The following is a 9,605-nucleotide window of genomic DNA, read 5'->3' on the forward strand; positions in this document are numbered from 1 at the left end:
ACAACAGGCCTGATGTGCAGAGCTGCTGCACACGCAGCTGGGGGAGAAGAGGGTCTGGAGGGCCTTGGAACACAGCAGGTGGGCATTGCGAGTCTCGAGTTCCTGTACTAAGACATAAGGGATAGGATTACAGACAAGTAAAAAAAAATCCAGAAAAATTTAGGTGAATTATGGAATAATTTTAGTCTCTCCTGGATGTTACCCCTGAATATCCAATGTCTGTGTCCTAGATAACAGGGGTGCTGCAGGATCAGCTCTGCTACACTCCTTGTTCTCCAGACAGAGAGTCAGCAGGGGATCATTATTCACGTGGAAAAGGATGAATTTGTTGATTGATGTTAAAAGCTGATAGGGAAGTTGAAAGGACAACAAACAAGAAGAAATACAGAGCACAAACTGTGGTTTTAAAGTTAATGGGTTTTTCCCATCAGGTAATGCTGCATATGAAATAATAACGGTGCTAACTAAAACATTAGTTACTACTTGATGATGACACTTTACATCTTTCTGTAAACCTCTTATTGACACTAGCAGAATCTCCTGTGAATAAGGGAGAATAATGTCCTACATCAATATCTGGCATATGTAATGTGTTTATATAATCCAGTCCTCTTCACGGAATTAATTTGATCTGTCTGGTTTGGAGCATGTACTGCTGGTTACCCGTGATCCCTGTGTGCTTTTATTTCTTGAATATGCAGCTTGTTCTGTTTTTCTGGCATCTTGGCTGCCTACTGAAAGGGGGTAAGAGCACAGACTTAATGGCAATCTACTGACAATCACTGTTGCCAAACCAGAGCTGTGTTCATGTGGGATGCAAACAACAGCCACTCATCCTTCAATTTCTGAACACCAAATTGACAGGTAGCTCTTAGAGAAGTTTCACTTCTAAATTATTAAGTAAAAGAGAAAGAAAGAGAGAGAGAGAAAAAAAAAGGCTAAGAAATTAGAGACATTTACTGAATTACTCCAGTGAACAATATTGATTGACAAATCCAGTCCTAAAAATCAGAATTAAAATTAACTGCACTTACTGCATCAGTCAGTCACATTGCAGAGTTTGAAAGTCTGGCATGAAAGATGAACAAATGCTGTGAGAGATAAAACCCAAATGTAATTACAATATAAAAAATATTTGCCAGTTATACTTTATACAGTAGTAACACATCCTCACAAGTTTGAAAACTTTGCGTTACCCAGAGGGAGTGAGTAATTGCTTATCTTGAAACTTTTTCAAGAAGTTCTAATGCAAGGGGTTTAGCTATCAATCAAAATCAGATTAAAAGGGTTTATGGCAAATGAATCAAAGCAATACAATTTTATTTTTCTGATGAGATTTATTTACATGGTGAGATTAAAAATTTCTCAGATTTATGCTCCCACTCCAGGAACATGAATTTCCCAGATTTGAAACCTTTAATGCAATAACCTTTACCCTGTTTTGAGATAAGCCTGAGTCAACATTTATAAAGTAAGGTCCTTCTAGCTGTTTGGTCCAGTATAATAAACCACTTCCTCCTCCTATGTTAAATGATAATTTCTATTCCTTTAAGGCCCCTTTCCTTTAATCCAGCATTTCCATTCTATTTTCCTCCTCTACCTCCAGATCGAGAGAAATTCCAGGAAACTTTCCCAAGACATGACTCTAAGATAAATAAGAATATATCTCTAGAAACACTTGGAGGATTAAAAGGCCTCTCTGTAGTAAAATCAGTGGTAGCACTGCGCAGGATTACTCCAGAGACTCAAAAGATCTGCAGCTTTACTCTGCAGCTGGACCATGGGATGCACCCTTTCAAGGAAGAGTGTGTTACCTCAGGACAAATTTGTGATGCTCATACAGACATGGAGGAACAAATGCACAGAGAAGCACATTTTCTTTGCTGGCTTCTGTAATCAAGACCATCTTTGTGGATTTAATTACTGGGCACACCAAAATATCAATCCTAAATAGCCATCTCCTTTACTGCCTACCTTTCAATTAACTTCATTTTTTCCAGACTTTGACCCAAAAACATTGTCAGTTTTCCCTTAAGAATAGCCATGGAAGTTTTATTTCTTTCAGCTTTCAAAGACTCATATTTGTTGTTCCTTCTTTTTATAGAATGCATTACCAATAAGACACAAAGAGACCAAATACAACTAGGTTAGAGTACTACAGAAAGTGCTCATGAGATATTTTCCACTCATTTTTAAAACTATACAGTAGCCCATTATTGGGAAGCTGCTGAGCTGTGCTCAGTGTCCTTCCACAAATAAAGTAGGTGTCCAATACACAGAAAAAGCACCTTATTCTTAAGCACTGTGGCAGTTTCCCTGTGAAAACCTGAGAGGTGGAATTATTATCAGGGCAGTGAAGGGACATGCTCAGTTAGTTAACAAACAAGGCACACTTTCTTCGTTAGGCCATGCCACACATGGATACCTGCTTCCTGCATCTCCATAATCACAGTGACAAGGAGCAGGACTTCTTCTGCTTGCTACGAGGCTTTCTGGATCACTGGAGATGATTTTCAGAGCCTTGCTGCATAGATTCTGCCAATTTGTGTTCAGGCTCTTCTACAGGCTGGAACAAGCAGCTGAACAAGCACCTGGCATAGAAGATGAGTCTGAGTGCCCAGGCTGAACCACACCCATGGCAAAGTGCAAATAATCAATACCCAAATTCCCCATAATTTACCATTGTGCTAAACAAGCAAATCAAGTAACCAATGCAGCTGACCTAATGGTGGCCTGGCAAGAGCTGTGCTTGTTAAAAACTTGTCAAGGGTTTATTCTTTGATCCTTTGCTTAATCTTCTTGCTCATCCCATTTTGTTCCCTCTCACACAAATCAAGTTCTTGTGACATGCAAGAAAAATGGAGCTGCATAAGACAGGTGATCGATTTCAGCCTCAGACACCATGCAGCTGCTCAGGTAGGATATGGCTTTTGGCCCCTGTCCTTTTCCCTTGACCCTTTTCATCTAGGGCAGTGCGAATATCAGGGATAACCAGCAGCAGCACTGGCTCTCAGGTGCTGTTTCCCTCTGCACTTCCCTTGTCACAAGCCCTGGGCTTGCTCAGAGCTCACGGGCTTTGTACAAATGTCATTCGTTCCACACATGCCATGCAAATCTGCTGCCCTTGGGATGGGACAGCACAGCTCCACCTGCTCAGGATTCTGGATCCAAGAATGAACAAAAGACTGGTGTTTCCAGCATATCCTGGATTTGAAAGTGCTGCTGAGCTGTCCTTGGCACACCACTCTTTACAGGTATTTCGGGGAGGGCTGTGGATATAACCATGGGTCTGATGGAGGCACAAGCCCTTCTGTAACAGGTGAGGGGAGATAGGGTGTGGCAGTACCTTGAGATCAAAAGAATGTAAATAGCCTAGTTAGCAATAAAGGTTGACCACTACAGTCCAAATAATTCAATTTAAAATACTGCAAATCTACTCCTGCAGCATATAATATCATCATGAGTGTGTCTGTTCTAACCCACTGATGACCTCAGGGAGTTTCCAAGAATATTACTTCTATTTTCTGTCCTTCCATCCCTAATGTATACAGGCAGACTTAGCTCTGTCTGCAACAAGAGAAGCCATTATGTCTTAAGAAAAAAAAATCACCACTCCCTTTATTTGAATGCCAAATCTCATATATTCAGTTCACCAATATCCAACACCAGCCTTTCAGATCAGTGAAATGACATGGCCTCAGATCTCTAAAATCACCAGGATAGAATCTTTGTCAACTGCAACATGAAACCACAGCAGGGAAAAACACAGCTGACATGCTAAAATATGAAAAACTGCCATTATATTTAAGGTGTTTCTAAGAAAGAATATTACATTTATTCTTGTGAATAAATTCACAGATTCACTATACATCAGATATTAGGCTTTATTTTTCTGTATAAAATAAATATAGCAGGAGTATAATATTATGACTTCACTATTATTTTGTAAAACCATTTAATTTAAACAGAGATGCCTATTCACCTGATATCATAAAACCAAAAACAGAACCATCAAATTATTGTACAGCACAAGCACATTTTACATGAAGACAACATAGGTAGACTTTCTTGTGAAACTGCTGGTTTTTATCACTGTTTAATGATTTGTTGCACTATTTATAGGATAAACAATAAATCTAACACGATTCATCATATTAGCCAATAAATCATGAGACAAATCATTAGGCAGAGTGATAAAATCAAGTGTTTTAGAAATAAGTTAATCTATGATGCCAATGCCTAATCTAAATAGTTGCTTAAAAAGCCTATTTACTAATCATTTTTACATAAAGAAAGACTGATGATTATGTAGATTAAATGTGTGCTTATTCCTATAATCATATGTTCTGTGCTGGTCTGCTTAGAAAGGGAAAAAAAAGTAAAAACATCCAGTGGAAGAAAAAGTGACATCATTTTCATTGTGTTTGTATATTTATGAAGGGCTTTCTGCACCACTTTTGAGTCTGCCTTCGATTTTGGAGAAGAAATGGTTAATTAAAGCATGCTGCAAGGTTGCTGGACAGATATTATCTTCAGCTCTGAATTCCATAATATCCTAATTAACAATTTCATTAAGATGTGATGGCTGGTTCTAATGCTTCTTCATTCTTCAGCCTGAATATAACCCTGTAGACTTTCTCATTTGTGACAACTGTGTTTATAGCTTCTCTACCCATAGAGCTTCATGGCACTTCGAATTATGCTCAAGAGTATATGGGCATCACGTCACATTTGTGTGCCTGATATCATACATGACTCGCTGCGCTCCAGCCAGGGTCCTTAATGTACATTCTACAGATGGACTACCCTCTGAATGCTTAGCCAGATATTAAGTTAAATCTTTTTGGAGTCAAGCTTGTTTCACATCAGTTATACAAACATATTGGTTCCTTTAAAAGGACAAATGCGCTGAGAATAAGACAGAGAATCTAGGTTGGAAATCCAGGAAAATCATTTTAAATTTCAGTTTAGCCTTTAAATTTGAAAATCTCTTCTTTGGGAATTATTGTTATCTGCAGAAGGGTTTTTTTCATTTACTTAATCCCAAAGAGAAGTAACTGAGCAATATTTATCAAGAAGTAGGTAAGCATCACAGTTGGCTTAACATGAAAGAAACAAACAGCAAGGCAACCTCCTTTCCTCTCACTTTCTATTTTGTATTAAAATGCAACAAACTTGAAAAGATAGTGACAAACCAACGTGATATTTTCTAGTTCAGGATTTTTCCTCAAAAAAGAAGAAAAAAAAAAATGTTAACATTTGCTTGCCACTGCTGTCTATCTATCTATTTATCACATTGGGACTATGTCATACCTATTGTACCTTCTCGATAAGGCTAGTCTTGGGAGCAAGGTATTTTCCTCTATCTGAAAGAATATGTTTGAGCTTTTTTAAAAAAGCATCTGTAATTAGGGCTGTGCCCAACTGTTTACTTGTCACAGGGAGTCGGGTGAACAAACCCCTCCAGCTCACCAAGTACACTGGGGAAGGGAAAGGAAGGGAAGAGGAGGGGCAAGGCTGGCCCTGGGAGAGGGGGGCTGTGTCACAGAGGCTGAAGGGAGCAGAGGGGATAGTGTTGGGTTTGTTGTTTTCTCACTTTTTATCTCAATCCATACAGCATGTTTTGTAAAAATGTCTGAGACTGGAGAAGCGAGAGCAATTTGATGCTCTGTGCAGTGTAGGCAGGGATGGTTTGTTTGTATCTTTGTTTGGTTTAAGATGTGCAGACACTCCATACATCTAAAAAATGTAATAACCAGGAGCATGCCAGAATCATATGCCTGCAGTCCCTTGTTATACTTTTAGAACCTGCTTATCTTTTTCTCCACTTTTTCCTGATGACACTTAAGGTCAGATTTTTAAAGGCACTTAGATGCCTCATTTTATTGAAATCAATGGGAGCTAGGTGCTTAAACACCTTTGAAGAACTAGCCTTTTAATGTTTATTAACAATGCTTCAGATGAGGGTACATCCCAGAAAACATAATAATTGCCTTCCTTTATTAACTGTGGTGTGTCAAGATAAGATAGAATCAAGTCCTCAGACTCATCTCCTCTCAATGATTTCCTAAATGAGATCAGTTCCCACTTACATTCTGAATGACCAAGGGTGACTAAATCAGAGCAATGAAGTATGTTTACGTCCTTGAAACTCAAATCATCTTGCAGACACTTCGCCCAATGTTGCTGATTCACATACTATCAAGTCTTAAAATGTTTGGTTTTTTTCTCCAACACCCAGCTGCAACCATTTTAACTTCAAGATAATATCTCCTTTTCCTCTTTAGGTAAAAATGAAACTTTTATTTTCCTTTGGGAGCTTAGACTCTCATATGTGAACAATGGAACTAAAGATAAACCAGGCTTATTTCTTTGAATTTTTGTCCTCATAATTTTAGTCTGGTGGACTCACATGTCCATTGTTCATCAATGCAAGGCACAAAGCAGAGAGATGTCAGAGTGAGCCACAAGGATACATCTCATATCTTTGGATAGGAAAATTTAAAAGTCAGGAACAAAACATGTCTAAGAGAGGCTTTTGGATGACTGGTAAGGAAGAAGAAGGGAAGAGAGAGAAAGACTCTTTTCCTGACAGACATCCAGTGTCAATGGACAACTTCTTCAACCACTAGAATGAGCTTTGAATGAAGCCCTGAGCTGAACCTCCTAAGGCTCAAGCTAGGACATTCCAGAATTTTCCCCTTGCTCCTCTAAAGGCAGATTTCCACCAGCAAGTATTTCTACCTTCTGCTTAGCAATGGGCACCCCTGGAGACTGTATTCCTGGTGAGAACCTTCCTCCACTTCTGTATCCTACAAGCACAGCAGTCACATATCACCTCTAGAAATCTCTCCTGAGGGTTATGTACCTTGTGTACCAACCAAGAAGTGCCCAAGCTTTCATGAGGCAGTCACACCTACGCCTTTAAAGTCATTCAAATCTATTTTTGCTGCTCTGATTCTCTTTTCACTGCTGTGTCTGTATTTTACTCTTCCTGTTTAATCCCCCCATAGTGGGAGACCAGCTGATCAGCACTCTGGGCGGTGAGCAGGGTACGTTAGTGCACCATGAGATGTATTCAAAGCTTCTGCCAAAATTGTGAAAGGTTTGAGTTCAGCCTTAACTCCAAGAGACCCTCCCAACTTCTCACACTATTTCCCTCTCATCACCAAAACAACAACAAAAAAACCAAACCAACACACACACATTTTGGAAATCTTTTATGATTCTTTTATGATTTTCTTTTCTCTTTGTCGATCATCAGGTGATTTCTTGGAAGTCTTAGCCTGCACCTGAGATACCTGAAAGATATTTTTATAAAATCTATCTAGAACTGCTAGGGATTATTTTTAATCTGTCCAGAACTGCTAGGGAGAAGACTGGTTTTATGTTGTGTTTCTGCAGAAGCAGGTGACTCCTGGCCATGCCACCTCTCCAGGATAACTGCTTCTAAAGCCTGCTAAATCAATTTTAACACTCTGCTGTTTAATAACAGCATAAAGCACAGCCCTTGCATGGATTTAATTAGAGCCATGCAATCGACACTGGGTGAACAGAACAGTGCTGCATTGAAAGAAAGCCACCCATTATCTCAATAATTTCAAGACTGACTGGACAGGCACTTCTTAAAAATTAAATTTTTGAGGTATTATGATCAGTGAAACTATCCCAACAGTCATTCACAGATAAAATTGTAATATTTCAAGTACCTCCCCTACCTACAACATCTGTTGATGTCAATAGACACCCTGTGTCCATTTATATGCAGGGCCAGGGCTATTTCATACATCAGCACTGATATGCTTTTTCCTATCACTACTCAACCCAGATGTTTTCAAAGTGATAATCAGGTCATGTGTGAACTGCATGGCTAAAAAACTGAGTAGTGAAATTGTATTCCTATAAGTTTTTTGTATATCTGGATTTTAGAGTCAGGGTTTAAGAGGTTCCTATCTAAAACATCCAAAATTATTTCTAAAGTATTACTGCAAAAAACATTTTACAGTGAATTACTTTTAAAAACATATTTTAAACAGAAACACATCACCATATTTTCTGTGGGCTTGGAAGCTTATGTTAAGTTTCCAAATAAGTCAATTCTATAAAGATAACATCTTTTCTTTAAAAAAAAAAAGTGTTGCAAGCTAATGCTGCACATAACAAATAAGCTTTAATTAAAATTTAAATTGAAATCTGTATTGGCTAATCACTCCTGAACAGGAAATATTTTAAGACAAGGTTTTCAAAAGCTCTCTGGTCAAATGTTTCGGTGCTCAGTATCTATAATTAGGGTAAAAATGTCAAATTCTTCTGTTCACCAAAGTCTAAGTGAGATTTACTAAAGTGCTTGATGTCCATCTGTTCCTACTGTGACATTTACAGCTGAATTGCTACACAAGCTCAGCACCCAAAATGCTGAAGTCCCCTGGGAATCTGGATGTGTTTTGACAAGCAGCATCTGAGCCCAGGTAGAATCTCTGCTGGTTTAAAATCTAGTTCCAGCTGCAGAGGATGGACTGTGCTGCAAATCTGTCCTGTAACCATTAGCATCACAGTGCCACGTGCCTTTTCCTTCACACAGCTTTTCTGAGGGGTGTCGTAGTGCACGGAATAACTTGTATCAGTATAAAAATTGCATTTTTTTCACACGCAACTAATTTCCTCATTACCTAGTTACATATCTGACACGTGTCCTACTCACAGAGACACCCAAATCACTTAGGCCACATGTGAAAGTCAGCTCCAGACGAAGAGTGTGTGAAACCCACCCTGAGAGATGAGTGTCTGGTGGGATTTGCTGACCCATGAGCCTGTTCATTAGCAATGGAGGTAAATAGATGTAAGATTATTAGCAGGGAGACCTGAGGCAGTCATAAAGTCCTGCCTAAGGTGATTTGAGATATCACCCTATACTTTTAACTCATTATAAATAAATCAATAAAAGCCAAAGTAAGCAAAGTGAATACATATCATATTTAAATCTAATTATAGGTTAGTTTTGTACAGATCTCTAGTAGTGTTCAGTAGGGATAATTTCATCTTCCAGTCATATCTCCCAGCACATACCAACACTACATACTACTGCAGGCACGCAGCTGACTTCCAAAATGGTCTCTCAGAGAAAATGACTCTTTTTATTGTGTTTTTATGGTATTTTGATTCATATTTTATAATAAAGTAACTTTTAAAGTTCCCCAAATGCAACATTATTTCTATGTTTTCCTACGAACAAAAAAAATGTGTATGGTCTTTAAAAAAAAAAAATCTTTTCATAAGCCAACATTTATATTTTCTATTGAAAACGTGCTACAGCAATAAAGTGGTTTATGTTAATATATTAAAAAAAAAAGCTGTCAAAACCTGCATGAGTTGTTTAAGCACTAGAAATGAAAACCAACAGCAATGAAGATGTGCTGCCTTCATATTTGGCCATGTGCCACAACTCTAAAGAGGAGTCCATCTAGAACATGCACTGCATTACCCTGTTGAGCGAGCGATCGGTGCTTTGTTTTTTTCTCCTAAAGTAAAACATTTTTGACAAGCAACTCATCTATAGCCATTTCACACAGCTTTTCTTTCATTTGCATTCTCATTAGAAAAATGAG

The 9,605-nt window shown here is 38.4% G+C and overlaps 1 long non-coding RNA gene across 1 annotated transcript in view; it reads right to left on the bottom strand.

Annotated features, from left to right (window-relative positions):
* Positions 1 to 1,031: 1,031 nt before the first annotated feature.
* Positions 1,032 to 9,605, bottom strand: part of LOC117245003 — a 16,942-nt gene continuing 8,368 nt past the window's right edge. The window contains exons 2-3 of the long non-coding RNA XR_004499080.1: positions 2,426 to 2,591; positions 1,032 to 1,091 (exon numbers count right to left, since the gene is read on the bottom strand). This is a non-coding gene — a long non-coding RNA (uncharacterized LOC117245003). The remainder of the gene's footprint in view (positions 1,092 to 2,425; positions 2,592 to 9,605) is intronic.

This window comes from Parus major, chromosome 11 (genome assembly GCF_001522545.3).
Source record: "Parus major isolate Abel chromosome 11, Parus_major1.1, whole genome shotgun sequence".
Lineage (NCBI taxonomy): Eukaryota > Metazoa > Chordata > Aves > Passeriformes > Paridae > Parus > Parus major.